This window comes from Macaca nemestrina, chromosome 1, assembly GCF_043159975.1.
Source record: "Macaca nemestrina isolate mMacNem1 chromosome 1, mMacNem.hap1, whole genome shotgun sequence".
NCBI classification, from domain to species: Eukaryota; Metazoa; Chordata; class Mammalia; order Primates; family Cercopithecidae; genus Macaca; species Macaca nemestrina.
Window position 1 is genome coordinate 158,789,145 of NC_092125.1, and position 18,268 is coordinate 158,807,412.

The 18,268-nt window shown below is 37.1% G+C and overlaps 1 protein-coding gene across 1 annotated transcript in view; it reads right to left on the reverse strand.

Moving 5' to 3' along the window:
• Positions 1-8,582: 8,582 nt before the first annotated feature.
• Positions 8,583-18,268, reverse strand: part of LOC105482653 (tRNA-yW synthesizing protein 3 homolog) — a 67,036-nt gene continuing 57,350 nt past the window's right edge. Inside the window, exons 6-9 of the transcript XR_987746.3 lie at positions 12,941-13,030; positions 11,660-11,787; positions 11,522-11,561; positions 8,583-11,087 (exon numbers count right to left, since the gene is read on the reverse strand). The gene's annotated coding sequence lies outside the window, so the exon portion shown is untranslated. The remainder of the gene's footprint in view (positions 11,088-11,521; positions 11,562-11,659; positions 11,788-12,940; positions 13,031-18,268) is intronic.

Here is an 18,268-nt window from a genome sequence, read left to right on the forward strand (position 1 = left end):
TAGCCTTCGGCTCCCAGAAGAATAAATGTGACTTTCCATTTATTCAAGGTTCCTTGCATATCTCACTCAGTGTGGTTTCCTATGTATAAATATTGCATGTTTCTTGAGAAAGTTGTTCCTAAATATTTTAGTTTTAATGGCAATTCTGGATGGGAAAGTTCACTACATTTTCTGATTGTTCCTGCCTCTGACCAGCTCTCCAGTTACTAGTGTAATTCCTTAATCCAACAGAGGAATCATCATCTTCATGATTCAAAAATAATATTCCTTTGAGAAACACACCTAAGGACAAAGCAACCAATTCAGTTTTGTTTTGTTTTAGGGAGAAGAATATTAATCATTTATTCGACAAATATTTATTGAAGGCTCATTGTGAATACAGGTTTGAACCAGATGCTTTGTAGGTAGGTATACAAAAAGGAATATACAGACCCTGTCCTCAAGATGGTTACCAGTTCATAGGAGAAATAAATCTGTATTTCATTAATAATAAGAATGACAACAACAAGAAAGGTAAAGGATTATTGAGGTGGGGAAGGTGGGAGAGGGAAGGAGAGAAGGAGGGAGGAAGAATGATGGCAGTTAGAGGAGGGAGAGTTGTCTTCTGTATGACGGGATTGCAGATAGCCTCAAGATACAGGGCACAATATCAGCCTTGGATAGGAAGTTCTCTTGCCTCTGTCATAAAGAGAAGAGTTGCAAGGATGGATTCAGAAAAAGAGAGAGAGATGCTCAAAGAATGGAAACTGAAGAAATGCACCTTAGTTACCTTGTTCTCTGTTAAGTAACACGCAAGGTCGTCTGTAGATAGTGAATACTGGGGTTTAACCCATTTATACCTGAGGTTGCAATTTTTTGAATTTTTGCAATCAGACGTTGGTGATGATCTTGAGCAGTAGGATATAAATCACTCCCACATGCTTAGCATTCCAATAATGGAACACTAGTTAAGGAAAAGAACCACCCGGCACGGTGGCTCACATCTGTAATCCCAGCACTTTGGGAGGCTGAGGCAGGCAGGAGTTCAAGACCAGCCTGGTCAACATAGTGAAATACGTGGGGAGCATTCCTATAATCCCAGCTACTTGGGAGACTGAGACAGGAGAATTGGTTAGACCCAGGAGGTGAAGGCTGCAGTGAGCCAAGATCACACCACTGCACTCCAGCCTGGCCACAGAGCAAGACTTCATATCAAAAAAAAAAAAAAAAAAAAAAAGAAAGAAAGAAAGAAAGAAAGAAAGAAAGAAAGAAAGAAAGAAAGAAAGAAAGAAAGAAAGAAAAGAAGAAGAATAATAGATTTTAAAATTGGTAACGTGGGAGACAGTGTAGAGAACAATTAAAGATAAGAAAAAGCAAGGTTTCACTAAGTGTGATCTTACAGATCACCTATATCTGAATCACCTATGGATATTTGGTAAAAATGAGAAGTCCCCAGTTCCACTCTAAACTTGCATAATCAGAAAGGAGAGGACAGACAAGTGCATTTTAGTGTCCTCTTTAGGAGATTTTTATGCTCACTTTAAAGAAAAAAAAAAGAATCAAAGGAATTCTGAAGCACACCAAGTGTTCAGATGAGGTTAGGTTACTTAAATTTGTATATGAAACATTCAATTAATTTGACTTTTATATTAAGACCGAGGAATTTTTAAAGACTGTCTTTAACACTAATGATCAATACTAAAAATATATTTGGTATCGTGATAAAGACCAGTTAATGACTTCTGGGAAGGGGACAAAATCGTGGGGGGATAAGAAGATAAAGAAGTTAAAGATGGAGTGGAAAGAGAAAAAAGTGGACAAAATGGAAATATTGGAGAAAGAATGAGGAAGGCACATGAAGGAAAATATTAGAAGCAGAAAGGGGAAAAGAGACACAGTTACACAGGGAGAGAAATTAAGGGATTTAATAAAATGTGAAAAGGGGCTAAGTAGATTTTGGGGTTAGTATTAGCATAGCCTGCTTTTTAATTTAGCCTTCAGAATAAATTATCACATTGTTTTCACCTTATTTGCAATTCTGATTAGCTAATTTGCTACTCTCTTTCACAGTTAGGAATTTCAGCCAGCAATGTGTTGGCTAACCACAGCCATCCTGGGAAGGAAGTTGTACTTGTTCTTCTACAGCGCTTTTTGCCACAGGATGACAAAATTACACCCAGAGCTCATTCTTCTGGAGACTTCCTATTATGACTAACCCCTAGGGCTCAAAGATGAGGGAAAACTGGAAAATCTGAGATTTAGGCTGCAGACAGTTATGGTTGGTACCTGACCTTTATTCACATACACACCATCATGTCAGTACTTTTCCTTTTGGAAGTCACTTGTTATGTAAGTAACCAATCAACTAACTCTCTCTAATCTGGATGCTAGATCCCTAAATACATCATCACGTGTTATTTACATTCCTTTATAGAATAAGTGGAGCTAACTCTTCCTTATTACAAGCCCAGCAATCCTGTGTTAGAAATGTAACATAACAGTGGTTGATGCCCATCACAGAGAAGTTAGTGCCTAGTTGACCGATGGTATGGAGACTTTCCTGGAAATTCCTAAGCAAGGGTTTGAAGTGCAGAAGTGAAGACAATTTGGGGAAATTGTTCTTCCAGGTAGCAAAATTTGTGTAAATTAAACTGTATTTACAAAATGGCCTTTGATGAAGTTGAGAGGCATTCACAAACATTCAAAGAGCCATCGGTTGAAGGAGAAAGATAAATTTATCTCAGCAAGAAGTAGAGCAGAGCTGTGGCCTTTACATACTTCATAACCTCACCACACTCTCACTCTTACCATCTTCATGATCAGCAAGCCACCCCCACTTCCTCTCTTCCCTCCCTAGCGGCTTTGGGTGTTCTTTCATGAATTTTCTTCATGTCATTCTTATTGTTAACCTGGTTTAATGAAGATAAAGATATTTCCTGTGGAATATGGTGCCTCTGTAGTTTGTTTGTTTGTTTATTTTTCCCAGAGATGACATACGTAACAGTCTCTGAACAATGTAGTCTGTTGGGAGTCAGTTTTTAGATAGAAGAAATTCTAGACTGTCACTATAACTTCATAGAGGATAGCAGCCTTAGACAGAGCTTGATCAATTTTTTAAATAAGTCTTAATTGCATACCGTTACTATTGCTGAGGACAATTTGAAATTGTATCAATATTCCCATATCACATTGTATGCAAAAATAAAGTATAAAAATAACATGAAATCTTTAAAAGTGCATATGCTTTGGACCAGAAATTCTGATTCCAAATAGCTATCTAAAGAAAACTAGGATACCACCAATGACTGCTATGTGTTTACCAATCCTACTTCTCTTTCTTCCTGGGTGCCTTGCCTATATCTCTGTCTCCTTTGCAGTTTGGTAGAATCAGGCGACTCTGAGATCTAGTTAATACAATGAGGGAAAAGTGATTTACATCGCTTCAACAACTGGGCCATAAAGAAACCTTCCATACAACTCTCCAGGCTCTCTCTTTCTCTATCCATGTGACTTTATGCCGAGGAGGAGAAAGTCCTAGAAGATGGCTGAGTCACATAAAGGAAGGTGCTTAAGTCTGGGATTGATATGGTTTGAATGTGTTCTGTCCACATCTCATGCTGAAATGTTGTCTCCAGTGTTGGAGGTGGGACCTGGTGGGAGGTGCTTAAATCATGGGGTCAGATCCCTCATGAATAGCTTAACACCATCCTCTTGGTGATAAATGAACTCTTGCTTTGAGTTCACATAAGATCTAGTTGTCAAAAAGTATATGACACTTCTCCCCTTCTCTTGTTCCTGCTTTTGCTATGTGACATGAAAGCTCCTGCTTCACCTTCTGAAAAGGGTAAAAGCTCACAGAGGCTTCCCTAGAAGCCAAGCAGATGATGACACCATGTTTGTACAACCTGCAGAACCGTGAGTCAATTAAACCTCTTTTCTTTACAAATTACCCAGTCTCAGGAATTTCTTTATAGTAATTCAAGAATTGCCTAATACAGAAAATTGGTACTGAGGAGTGGAGTACTGCTATAAAGATACCTGAAAATGTGGAAGTAACTTTGGAACCAGGTAACAGGCAGAGGCTGGAAGAGTTTGGAGGGCTCAGAAGAAGACAGGACAATGAGGGAAAGTTTAGAATATCTTAGATACTTGTAAATACTTGTGACCAAAATACCGATAGCGATATTGTCAGTAAAGTCCAGGCTGCCAAGGTCTCAGATGGAAATGAGGAACTTATTGAGAACGAGAGCAACGGTCACCCATGTTATGCCTTAGCAAGGAGTTTGGCTGCATTGTGTTCATGCCCTAGGGATCTGTGGAAGTTTTACCTTCAGAGTGATGATTTAGGGCATCTGGCAGAAGAAATTTCTAAGCAGCAGAGCATTCAAGAAATTGCCTGGCTGCATCTAACAGCCTATATTCAGATGCAGGAGCAAAGAAATGACTTAAAGTTGGAACTTATATTTAAAAGAGAAGCCGAGAGTGAAAGTTGGAAAAATTTGCAGCCTGGCCATGTGGCAGAGAAAGGAAAAGTTTTTCAACGAGAGAAATTCAAGCAATCTGTGAAACAACCACTTGCTGGAGAGATTTGCTTAACTAAAAAGAGCCAGGTGCAGATACTCAAGACAATAGGAAAAAGGCCTACAAAGCATTTCAGAGATCTGTAAGGCAGCCCCTCCCATCACAGGACCTGAGGCCTAGGGGGAAATAATGGTTTCCTGGGCCTGGCCTAGGGCCCTGCTGCCCTGCACAGCTTCAGAACAGCCCTCTGCACACCCAGGCCCACTCTGTCTCCAGCCTCAGCTCAAAGAGGCCCAGATACAGCTCAAGCCACCACTTCAGAAAGTGCAAGCCATAAGCCTTGGTGGCTTTCATGTGGTGTTAAGCCTGCAAGTGCACAGAGTGCAAGAGTGAAAGAGGTGTGGCAGCCTCTGCCTGGATTTCAGAGGATGTATGGAAAAGCTTGCGTGTCCAGGCAGAAGCCTGCTGCAAGAGTGGAGCCCTCACGCAGAACCTCTACTAGGGCAGTGCTAAGAGGAAATGTGTGGTTGGAGACCCCACACAGAGTCCCTACTGGTGCACTGCCTAGTAGAGCTCTGAGAAGGGAGCCACAGTCCTCCAGACCCCAGAATGGTAGATCCACTGGTAGCTTTCACCCCACACTTGGAAAAGCCACAGGAACTCAACAACCTGTGAGAGCAGCCCCAAGGGCTGAACACTGCAAAGCCATGGAGATGGAGCTGCCCAAGGCCTTGGGAGCCCACCCCTTACACCATTGTGAACCCCTGGATGTGGGACATGGAGTCAAAGGAGATTATTTTGGAACTTTAAGATTTAGTGATTGCCATGATATGTTTAGAACTTGCATGGGGCCTGCAGCTTCTTTTTTTTGTCTCACTTCTCTCTTTGGTAACAGAAAAGTTTACCCAATTCCTGTACCCCCATTGTATCTTGGAAGTGAATAACTGTTTTTGGTTTTATAGGCTCATAGGTAGGAGGGACTTTCTTTGTCTCAGATGAGACTTTTGACTTATGAGTGATGCTGAAATTACTTGAGACTTTTGAGGAGCCATTGGCATGGGATGATTGTATTTTGCAATGTGTAAAGAACATGAGATTCTGGGGGCCAAGGGTGGAATGATATGGTGTGGATTTGTGTCCCCTCCACATCTCATGATGAAATGTGGTCTTCAGTGTTAGAGATGGGGCCTGGTAGGAGGTACTCAGATCATGGAGGCAGAGCCCTCATGAATGGCTTGTCACCATCCCCTTGGTGATAAGTGAACTCTCTCTTTGAGTTCACATGAGATCTGGTTATTTAAAAAAGTGTGTGGCACCTCCCCCTGTCTCTTGTTTCAGCTTTCTCCATGTGACATGAAGCTCCCACTTTGCTGTTGCCATGAGTAAAAACTCCCTGAGGCCTCCCCAGAGACTTCAGGGAGCTTTTGAATAGATGCTGATGCCATCCTTGTACAGCTGCAGAACCATGAGCCAATTAAACCTCTTGTCTTTATAAATTACCCACTTTCAGGCATTTCTTTATAGCTATGTAAGAACAGCTTAATACAGGGACTAACTGTATGCAGCAGAGTTCTCCTGCCAATATATGTTGAACTACATAATTGATAATTCAGTTTTACAAAGCCACTGAAAGCTTTCATCTATTTTTTGTAACATTTAGCTTACTTTCACAAATACACATGTTATAACACAATATACGTGTTATAACACTTTAGCAGATTGAGAAGGGAGTACATAAAGATTAGAAATTCGAAACAAAATGGTTAATATTGATTAATAGACTGTCCAAGAGAACACAAAGCATTAGAAACAATAGCAGAGTTCAGTTACATTTCTGGGAATTAAATAAATATTCAAAATTTATTTATGCAGAATCTATACTCAAGCATCAAACTATAAATTAAAATTACAAAATAGGTACCATTTATAATACCAATAAAACCTATATGGTACTCAGGAATAAATCTATTAAAATATGTGAAAAACTTACATGGAGAAAAATTAGAAAAGATGACCTGAAAATGTATATATAAAGACATTTATCATAAGGAATCAGTTCATGTGATTATTAAGGTGAGCAAGTCATAAGATCTGCAGGATGAATCAGCTGACTGAATCAGCTGACCTAGGAGAGCCAATGGTTTAGTTCCAGACTAAAGTCTAGAAGGTTTGAGATCCAGGAAGAACCAGTATTTAAGTTAGTGTCTGAAGGCAGGAAAAAAGCCAATGTCCCAGTTCAAAAGCTGTCAGTAAGGAAAGAATTCTGTCTTATTGGAGGGAGGGGTCAGCCTTTTTGTTCCATTCAATCCTTCAGCTGATTGGCTGAGGCCCACCCACGTTAGGGAGGACAATCTCTTTTATTCAGTCTATCACCTTAAATGTTAATCTCATCCAAAAACACTCTCATAGAAACATCCAGAATAATATTTAGCTAAATATCTAAGCACTCTATGGCCCAGTCAACTTGACATGTAAAATTTGCCATCACAAGCTGCAAGCCGCCATCCTCAGCAAACTAATACAGGAACAGAAAACCAAACACTGCATGTTCTCACTCATAAGTGGGAGTTGAACAATGTGAACACATGGACACAGGAAGGGGGACAACACACACAAGGGCCTGTGGAGGGTAGGGGGAAGGGAAGGGAGAGCATCAGGACAAATAGCTAATGCATGCAGGGCTTGAAACCTAGGTGATGGGTTGACAGTTTCAGCAAACCACCATGGCACACGTTTACCTATGTAACAAACCTGCACATTCTGCACATGTATCCCACCACTTAAAATATAAATAAATAAATTTAAATGAATTATTAAAAAATTCACCATTACACCAACTTTATGGAAAGAGTTACTACTATAAAAACAGCCACTTCTGCCAAATTGATTGGAATTTAATACAATTTAATACAATTCTAATCAAAATTATATTTTTCATATAATTTCATGAAATTCATTCATCATTCATCTAAAGTTCAAATAAAAGAATAAAGGTCCAGAAATAACCAGGAAGATTAGAAAAGAAAAACAGTAGGAGAGAGTTCTTCTTACATTTATTTGTATTGGTTTTCTATGGATGCTATAACAAATTGCTATAAAATTAATGGCTTACAACAATGCAAATATATTATGTTAACATTCTGTAGATTATAATTTCAATACAATTCTTACTGGGCTAACATCAAGCTGTCAGAAGGGCTATATTCATTTCTACAGTCCCTTGGGGAGATATTTCCTTTCCTTTTCCAGCTTCTAGAAGCAGCCAGCATTCCTGGCTCATGCTTCCTTTCTCCATTTTCAAAGCCAACCACCTTGCATGGTTTTCACCATTCTGCTGTAATTATATCTCCCTCTAACTCTAATCTCAGCTTGGAAAAGGTGTATCCTTTTATTGACTGCTGAATGAGGTTGGGCCCACCCGAATAATCCAGGATATCCCCATTTCAAGGTCCTTAATTTAATCAAATATTCAAAGTTCCTTCTGCCATGCATGGTTACATATTCACAGAGTCCAGAGATTAGGACGCGGACATCTTTGGGTAGCCAAAGTGTGATATTGGTATAAAACTATAAAAATAGAGACCTAGGAAAATCATATATATTGGGAAGTTTAGTCTATGAAAAAAGAGAGTTGCAAATAATAGGATGAGGGATAAGTTATTCAATTCTTAACACAGGGACAAGATTAAAACAGACCCCTATATATTATGCAAAAGTTAATTTTAAAAATAGTGGCTCACACTTGTAATCCTAGCATTTTGGGAGGCCGAGGCAGGAAGATTGCCTGAGCTCAGGAGCTTGAGACCAGCCTGGGCAACACAGTGAAACCCCATCTCTACTAAAATACAAAAGAAATTAACTGGGTGTGGTGGCGTGTGCCTGTAGTCCCAGCTACTCAGGAGGCTGAGGGAGGAGAATTGCTTGAACCTGGGAGGCTGAGATTGCAGTGAGCCGAGATCGCGCCACTTCACTCCAGCCTGGGTGACAGAGTGAGAATCTGTCTCTACAAAAAAAAATAATAATTATAACAATATAAAAATAAAAGTTGTAAATCTTTTAAAAGAAAATATTAGAGAAAACTTTTATGGCATTATGTGAAGAAGCATTTCTTTAACAGAATACAAAACGCAAAAATCACAGAGGAAAATATCAATAAATTTAAGCCCATTAAGATGAAAGCAGTTTCATGAAAAAGACATCGTAAGATGAAAAGACTGACAGAAAGACATTTTGCAACCTATGTCTTAAAAACCAACAAGAATAAGAAGACATAAAGTCAGAAGGCAAATTAGCAAAGGATATGAAGAAGCAATTCATAGGACTGTAAATAGTCAAAAAAATATAAAAGAACGCTCAATAGTATTAGTAGTCAGAGAAAATTAAAACATCAATGAGATATAACTTCACAACCATTAAACTGACAAAAAGTAAACAGTTGGTTTACATCAAGTGTTAGTGATGATGTGAGGAAACAGCAATTCTTATTTATTGCTGATGGTAGTGTAAATTGTTACCATTTTAGAGAGGAATGTGGCAATGCATGAGAATGAAGATGATAATTCCATAGCTTCTAGCAATTTGATTCCTAGAAAAACTCTCTTACATGCATTCAAGAATATATACACAAAAAAGTTATTTTCAGCCTTGTTTGTAATAGTAAAAAACAAAACAAAAAATCCCACCATCCTATTAATTGGGATCAATCTAGCAGTTACTGAGACCTATCCCCTTAGGAAGGGAATAGGTTATTCACATAAAGGGATAAAGAAACGTTATTCTGTTGTTAAATCACATACATAAATATGAATAAATTTTAATATGTTAGAAAGTTGCAAGAGGATATACAAAGCATAATACCATGTACGAAAAGTGTGAAATGAAATGATAGCGTATGGAACACATACTAATGTAGTGAAAGTACAAACATATGTACAAAAATGATTTTTAAAAAACTGCAGATAAGTTTTCACCTTTGAGCAGAACTGAGGGGAAAAGGATGACGGGGTGAGGCTATAGCTATATGACATTTATGTCTATGAAAGAGGGAGATATCAAGCATATATTTAAAAAACATTAAAGTCTGTTTAATCTTGGTGGTGGAAAACAGAGGTCTGTTATATTACATCCTGTGCTTTGTGGCATGTTTTATATTTCAAATGAAATGTTTTATTCTTTTTTAAATAAAAAAAGAAAAGCAGAGATGGGCAAGAGATGAGAGAAAAGCCAAGCAGTGAAAACACTTTCCTTGAACTGAAAATCATTCAATATTTTTTTCAACAGGCATTGATTACAGATTTGCTATGTGACTTATCTTTGTGTTAAGAATTTGAACAAAGTCCTGTTTTTTTAAAGTTGTGCCAGTAGTAATTATATTAGTGTTATTTAATAGTAGAACACTATGCCTTATGACTTCAGCCAGCTGAAGTCAAACTCAGTAGGGATGCTTTATTTTGTATAATACAGACTAGTCCAAGTCTTTAGTTTCCACTAGATTGTTCCTGTGTATTTGGATGGCTGCTGAATCTTTTAAGGACATACCCCTGTTCATTAACTCAGCTGCTTCCTCTTCAGTGAAAACTAAACCATCTGTTGTAATGAATATAAGGCTTCCTGCTCTCAATTCTGTGTTCTGATTCCCCTACTAAATGCTGGTTGTCACTTTTAATTTAGAAAAACATCACTATACTCTCCAATTCCTTCTTTAGAATTTTCCTGTGAAGATCTCAAAGCTCTTCATCCACGTGAGGGAGGCATTGCAGTTTTTCTAGGGGATTCAGTTGTGGTGTTAGCCCCATTTTATAGACTGAACAAATGGAGATTTCTAAAAGTTTCAAGGCTTTCTAGTTACTGTTTTGAAAGTTAGTGCCAGTCAAGAAGCAAAGTATTAGTTGCTACTTTGAAACCTAAAATGTCAACATCAGGTAGTGCTCTGTGGAAAAATATCAGCAAAATGTTCACAGCATTAAAATCTACCCTGACTGACTCTCTGTCAGCTGTGGCTGACAGGTTCTCAGCACTTTTCCATTTGTAGGATGTGGGTGGTCTCCAGGCTGGTAGAGCTGGTTAGTGAATTGGATGGGACTTGAGGAGGAGAGAGGTACTTGGAAAAGAGAAGGCCTAGAAATGGTGAGATGGAGGTAGGGGAGAATTTTATCAATGAAAGTAGACACAGCAGAATACCTGGATCTTACAAGGGAATCATTGAACCAGCTATTCATTAATCAAGGGAACTGAGATTTAGAGTTGTAATAGAAAAGGCAGAAAAATCCTCATTTGTAAATAGGAAATGGGAAATTTCACCATAGTAACCACAAAACAAAGAATTTAAAGTGAGTTAAAGGGTTTTCCTAATATACTTCTTACCCTTTCTTTGCTTTCTTCTCCTCTTCCTTTTTTTTTTTTATTTTCTAGAAGTCTCTCTAATATCCATCTGTCAAAGGTGGTCCATGAGATATTGTCAAGAGACAGCTTAGCAGTTTGACCCTATCAGATCTTGAACTATGAGATGCTCATTGATTGGATTCTGTGCCCCCAAGTAACATGATTCATTCCACTCAATTAAGAAATTTAACTTTTCACTTTCCACTCTGTTAAAAAGAAAATAAACCTCTTAGCAATGTGGGACATACCTGTATCTTGAGCATCGAAACTAGCTCAGTGTTTTCAAGGAAATACAGTCTTTATATCATGTTTAGGTATTAGCCTCACAAAAATCATCTAGGAGTAATTAAAGAAGTGACTGAACTGTGCAAGTACAAATTTCTGATTTGTTAATAAAATGAACTTTTCATTCTAAATGACCAAATGCCACTTTCCTGTGTGAACAATATATTGATCTGGCTTATATTCTAAATACGGCCACTCAAAAGAAATCCGGCGAGGTTCTGGCTTGCCCTTTGTATTGACAGATTCAGATCTCAACTATATCAAACCTAAATCTTAAGTCTCTTTGTTAGGGACCAGCAATAAATTACTTGAGGTCAAGTTCTGTTTATACAGTGGACTGTTCTAAGAGAATTACCTTCTTGACTTAATAGCTTCCTTTTGGGTGACATTTCTCCCTGAAAGAAGACAAATTGTCTAAGGTCAGTCTGCAGATCAGTTCTGAGTGTAGGAGGAAATTGTAGTGGATCAACAAAATTGCACCAGTTCTACCAACCAGCATAAGGCAGCATGCCGCCAGTCAGAGGCCGACCCTGAGGGACTGCAGCCAGAGCTCCTTGAAAGGGCAGAGTTTTCAATTCTTTCTCTTTGGGCTGCTCTTGACTTTTATTTTCTCAGGTCCCACTAAAAAACAAAAACAAACAAACGAAAACAAAAAACAACAACAACAAAAAAACAAAACAAAAGAACCCCTGCATTAACAATGAATTAAGATCTATTAAACTCTTCGTTCAGTGCTGAGTTGCTTTAAAAGTTTGTTTCCCTCCATCTACCAAGGCTAATTTGAAAGTTGAACAAAAAGAGAGGGTGAATTACAGACTCAACTTGAGCTTGAATCTGTTCTGTTTCAGCTATTGGAATGACTAAGTGAACCCCAAATTGCCATTTTAAAAAGGGAAACGTTAGAAATCAGAAGTGGATTTAAAGCAATTAATAAGTTTCAGGATACTAAAAATTGAGTAATTTATTCTTAAAGTTAAATGTATTCTACATGAAGAAATTTAAAAACACAACTTCCTCATTACATATTCACCTACAATGGAATTGGTAGATTTGCCTTTTTACTCCTCCTTTAGAGGAAAAACAGAGAAAGAGAGAAAAAATAGAAATACAAGTCTCTTTTTAATTAAGCATTTTATCCTTTGAAGTTATTCTGATTTTTTTCACATTGATGATGTAATTTATGTAAATAATCATCTATCTATGAAAGGAGTGTGTCTGTCAAAAGCTGAAATAAAAAACATCCGTCATTTTGAAGTGATTAACATTCTCCAGATGTTTAAATCATCAGATTTCAGGAGTTTCTCTTTGTTGTGATAATGATATAGTATCCAGAACAAGAATGTTTACTTTTTTCTATGGGTCAAACGCAGATTTTTCACAATCCTATTAAGGCATGCAGTTCATTGTAATTGTATGTGCAGATGAAAGCATATTCAGTTATTATTATTCCCCTTAATTGTAAACTGCTGCTGGTAATTTTACTGTAAAGCTCAAACAAAAGGAGAATACTTGAAAGGACCACCACTGCCCACTTATGTAATCAATTTATATATGTCAAGTTTGTACTGGGATGGTTATCCCCTTCTGTTACCAGACATGTGACATGCTACCACCCTGCAGCTCGGGGCCATGTATGCATGTCTCTGGCTCCTTTTGCAGGCTGCTTGGAAATACAGTACATGTCGGTGATAATGTTAAATGACAGTTTCCAACTATTTCCCTTAGGCCTGCTTGACCCTTGGGTTCAAGGTAAAACAGGAATGGTTCCGCTTACCTTCAAGACCTGAGCATCCTCACCACTGGCAAATTTAACGTGGAAGCTTGGTGAGGTTCCCTGGAGATCCAATTACCCTTGTTAGGGGACCTATTGAAACATTAATGACATGTAGCCACTTCATTCATAAAGTTGGGCTCAACTCATGCCTAGCATTACCTCCCACACACCCCCAGCTTCAGATCTGAAGTGCTTGTAGGGTTTTATTAAAACCGTTTGACTAGGGCACAAACTGACTACACGCTTATTATATGCTACCTCAATGCAGACAAGCCTGAGAGGGGGGGTCTCGATCCCCATCTGCCAGTGCAGTCTTATAGAATTGCATTAATTAAGAACAAGAGATATCAGAATAGTGTCTCCAGAACTGTTCATTATTCGTGTTTTTGGCATTTTGAGTGTGTGTGTGTGTCTATTGTGCTCCTGACATATATGTTCAGGAATTTAATGTGGTACTGTTCCATAAATTGCCACACAATTTTCTCTCTCAAACATAGCAACAGAAGGAGGAAATGTCTTCTTTTAGTGTTCTTATGAGAAATCAAAGCAGTAAAATGGTTAGATGATGATGAGTCAGACGTAGAATACCTTCTTTCTTACTGGACTGAAGCCTTGGTAATAGGCTAATAATTAATAGCTACCATCTGCTATTCCTTGTGCCCTACCTTCAGATCATTCTTCATTTGTATTTGAACACACACATTCCTTTTAATCATTCTATGGCCATTACAGTACTTTGATAAACCTTCAGTCCCTAAAATGTTTCCAAATCATCCCCATCTGACATGTACCCTTGAATTAGAATTTTATTAAAGAGGAAGTGTGTCTAATAAGTGACAAAGGGCTGGAGCATTGGGCTGGGAATCATTGGTAACTGGGGATCTCTTCGTTGTTATGTCCAAGCATCAAAGCAGGCACCTCAGCCAGTCCATTGGCTCAGTGCATTAGCATTTTGTTCTCATCTTTTCTGAACAAACGTAGTGGCCTCTTCTTTCTCATAAGAATGGGTTTCAACCCTCCTGTCTATGTACCCCTCATTTTTCCTCTATCTAGAAGAATGTTGACTCTGGGATTATCATGGGATTGGAACATCATTCTTTCTCTAAATTAGAGAGAAATATTTGCTTCCAGGTTTTTATACATTTCAGTTATGTTTCCACTGGATATTGAAAGGGTCAAAAATGTCTTGAGTAAAAGAAAATAAATGGGCAGCGGAATCTGGGGACATAGCAACTCTATTTTTTATTTATCACCATCATCATCACAGCTACTCTTCACTTACCATTGATAGAGCACATTGTAAATCTTCATATCAAATTAAAATAAGAATATTATTTCAAAAATTTAAAATGGTTCCAGATAGGGTAAATGACTTACCCAAGGTCTTATATTTGTTTATTCATTTATTGAACATCTAGTTTGCTGAGCACTGTACTTTATGTTTATCATAGAGCAGGAGTAAAATAACGATCTCCTGTCTTACGAAAGAAGCAGAGCCAACACTAGAAACTTAGGGTCAAACTGCTTCTGCTTCTCTTTCCCACTTGTTCCCCTCACATCTGAACCCATTGTTTTTAAGCATAAAATGATTTTCTGTTGTGATTGGGTTTTATTTGACAATTAACCTCATGAAAAAAACGGTGGCCACACTTCTCCAAGGAGGATAGGCAATGGCTATAGAGGAGAAAAAAGAGCACGCCATTTATTTTCTCAAATTATTAAACCTTCACATTATGATTTTTTTTTTCCTGAGATCCCAAACTAATGTCTTTACTGATAAACCAAATCATATCATTGACAGAACAGAATTCTTTTTGATAGGATAAAATTTCCTAGACCAATTTTAGACTCATTGGGAAATTTGTAGTAATCTTCAAAATAGCTAAAAATGTTAATGGTGAACCTTTTGTCTTGAGCAATCTCTCACCCACGAGCTACTATCATAGATCAATGATGTTCAAGAGCACAAATATGTAAAATTGAACAAACAACGGGGAAGGTATCAATAGGGCATTCTCAAGACTGACCAGTCCTCCCAGATCTCTAGCAAGTAATTTAGCAGGAGATGGAGACAAGTTTTCTTATTTTTATATTAATGCCATATTAAATAGACTCCTTAATGAAGTCTGTAGATGTTCCCTTCTTTGACTTTTAAGGCTTTTGAATTAATGTACTTAAGTCTTAGGCAATTTTTTTCTGTTTCATTTCCTTGATACAAAAAATGTGATGTACAGTTTAAGTCTAAGAATTTTTTAAAATTTCAGTATGAATGGCTATAGCCTGTTGGCAGAATCAGAATAACGTGTTTTGTTAATTTGTTATGCAAATGAATCTTTTAAAAAATCCCCCCCATTTCTCTCTCTTCGCCTGCCTCGTCTCCCTCTCCGTCCTGCTTTCCCCTCCCTACCATTTGCTTTTCTTTATATATTGGTTATAAAGACTCACTGTCTCTACCTTCTTAGTCTATATTGGATCAAATTGTTTCAACAGGTATTGTATCTAGGCCCTAACAAACATGTCTTAGCTCTTCACTTTAAGGCCATTTTTTTTCACCCCCTCACTCACTGCTAGGTCAGTCTTCCTCATATTCAGTTTTCATGTTAGTAAATAACCATTAGCTAATATAAAATCCAAACTCCTTTGGATTTTTTTTTTGATCATTTATGTGTCCTTTTTAATCATCTCACCCTCTCATAACTCATTTCTGGGTTAGCATCTTTAGTAAGTATATTATGTAATACTTTACCATTTACAATGTAGTTACTCAACTGATAGTCCATAAGAGACTCATAAAAATTGTAGATGAAGCTTGGAGATAATAAACTACTTGTTTAACATCTCACAGGTATTGAAAGAGCATGCATAGGCTTGAACTTTGCCTTATTGGACCCAAACCCTAGGTACAGGGATTGGCAAACTATGACTTAAGGGCCAAATATGATCTGCTGCCCATTTTTGTAAATAAAGTTTTATTGAAATATAGCTAAGATCATCTGCTTTTCCTAATGGCAGAGTTGAGCAGTTGTGACAGTCATTGTATAGAGTGCAAAGCCAAAAATATTTACTATTTGGCCCTTTACAGAAAGATTGCTAACCCTTGGTCTAATGTATCAAAATCTGATCTTTAAATTAACAAAAAAACCCTTAAAATTATAAAACAAATACATGTTTATTGTAAGAACTTTGCAAAATATCAAAAAGTTCCAATATTAATCCTATTTGTCCTTCATTTTCCCTCCCTAAACAATTGGATCTCAGAGCCCATAGGTGGAGCTGAGCCTGGAAGTTGGGTAAGGGTTTAGGAGTTGCAATGGCCCAGAGGAAGGGCACACCTTACCCATTCTCCTTAGTGATTAAGATAAATTAGGAGGGCATATTCATAGGAAGACTGCCCTGCATGGGGAGTTAGAGCCCAAGCAAGGTAAGGAGGGCATTCCTGTGTGTGGACAGCCCAACATGTCTTACAGAGCTCCAACGGGATAAGAAGAGATTGGAGGGAGGGGGTTGCTGTGGGGTGTCAGATCCTGAGTAGAATAGGAGATTGCTACACACACGGGCATTAGTCAAATAAGAAATACTAAGAATCATGGGAACTAGGTTTCTCACTGTCAAGGAAGGGATTTGCAAATATGAAAAGGATGAAAATGGGAAAGAATCCTGTGAGATTTGCTTGGAATTGAAGGCATTGGTATTAATTTATAGATTTCAATAACTATAGGAATATATAAAAATAAATATAGATGTAAATATGGGTATAAATACAAATGTTTTACAGCTCTGTATACTGACGGCCCAAGAACAGTAACAAGCAAGTAATTAGCATATTTGGCTCTAAAATGTTATCTTTTAAATGCCATTCTGCAGTAAAAGAGATCAAGACTCCTTAGAGAAATGACTTGGTCCAGGACTGGAGCAAGGAAAATATAAGATGAGCTCAGAATACCTTGCTGTGACAGAACGCAAAGAAGTACTCAACAAATGATGAGGCATGTAAGCTTCCACTGCTCAAACAGAGGACAAACTAAGCATCAAAATAGCATTTTTAATAGATTACAATAAAACAAAATAAGAAACCAGTTAATAAATTTGGAAGTTTATTGAGAAGTCTGATGAGAAAGGATATTAGCATAGTGCCAAAGTATCTGTCTATAAAACACTTCTTAATTACAAGTAAGAATAGTAACTTTACATGGAGAAGCCTAGAGGACACAATTTTAATAAAATGATCAAAGTGAACATGATTTGTAATGCTGAGAAATCAAAATTGCGAACTACCTGATAGGATACAATGAGAATACATCATTGCTTCCTGTGATATTCGTGCCACAGATGCATAACCAGAATCTAATCATGAGGGAATTCCAGACAAACACCAATTGAGGGACAATCTAAAAATCACTTGCTTGTAAACTTCAAAAATACCAAAGTTATGAAAGTCAAAGAAAGCTTGAGGAACTATAGGAACTATTCCAGAATAAAAGAGACTAAAGGGACATGAGAACTAAATACAATATGTGATCCTGGACTGGTTTTCTTTTGCTACGATGTACATTTCGGGGGACATTTAATGGAAATTAAATGGGATTGAAGATAGATAGTCATAATGTATCAATGTTATTTTCATGATTTTGATAGTTTTCATGTGATTGGGTATCCCTATGAATGTCTTCATTTTTAGGAAATACACGCTAAAGTAATCAGAGATATTGGAGGTAATATGTTGGCAACTGACTCTCAAATGGTTTGTGTTATGACCATTTGAGGGTTGCAAATTAAATTTATTTATATTATACTTACAACATTTCTGTTAGTTTGAGACTGTTTCAAAGTTTAGAAAAATATCTTTCTTTTAAGTTAAGAGAACAAAAGTCACTTGTCAGTTTTCTATCCAAAGATAGGTAACCATTTTTTAAATTAACTTTGGTTTATAGATTTCCAGCTTTTGTTTCTGTGTATGTATTCTAAAATATTATTTATTATTTGTAATTTTAGTAAACTGGATCATACCACTTTTAATATTTCATTTTTTTTACTGAAGATAGTATTTTCTCAATTTATTATTTGTTAAATAATCAAATATTAGTCTTCATTTTTCTACAAGTTCACCAATAATGGCTATTATAAATCATTTTATTTTTAGCAAAGAGTCAAAACAAAATATTTTAATTTTAATTTTTGATTATTAAATAGATTGTATCTTTTAGATATATTATTGGCCATTTGTGCTTCTTCCTGTATAATTATTTTTTGTCTTTTTTGCTAATTTTCTGCAACAATATCCCTTTTTATTGATTTACACATTCTCTTTATATGGAATGATTTAACTCT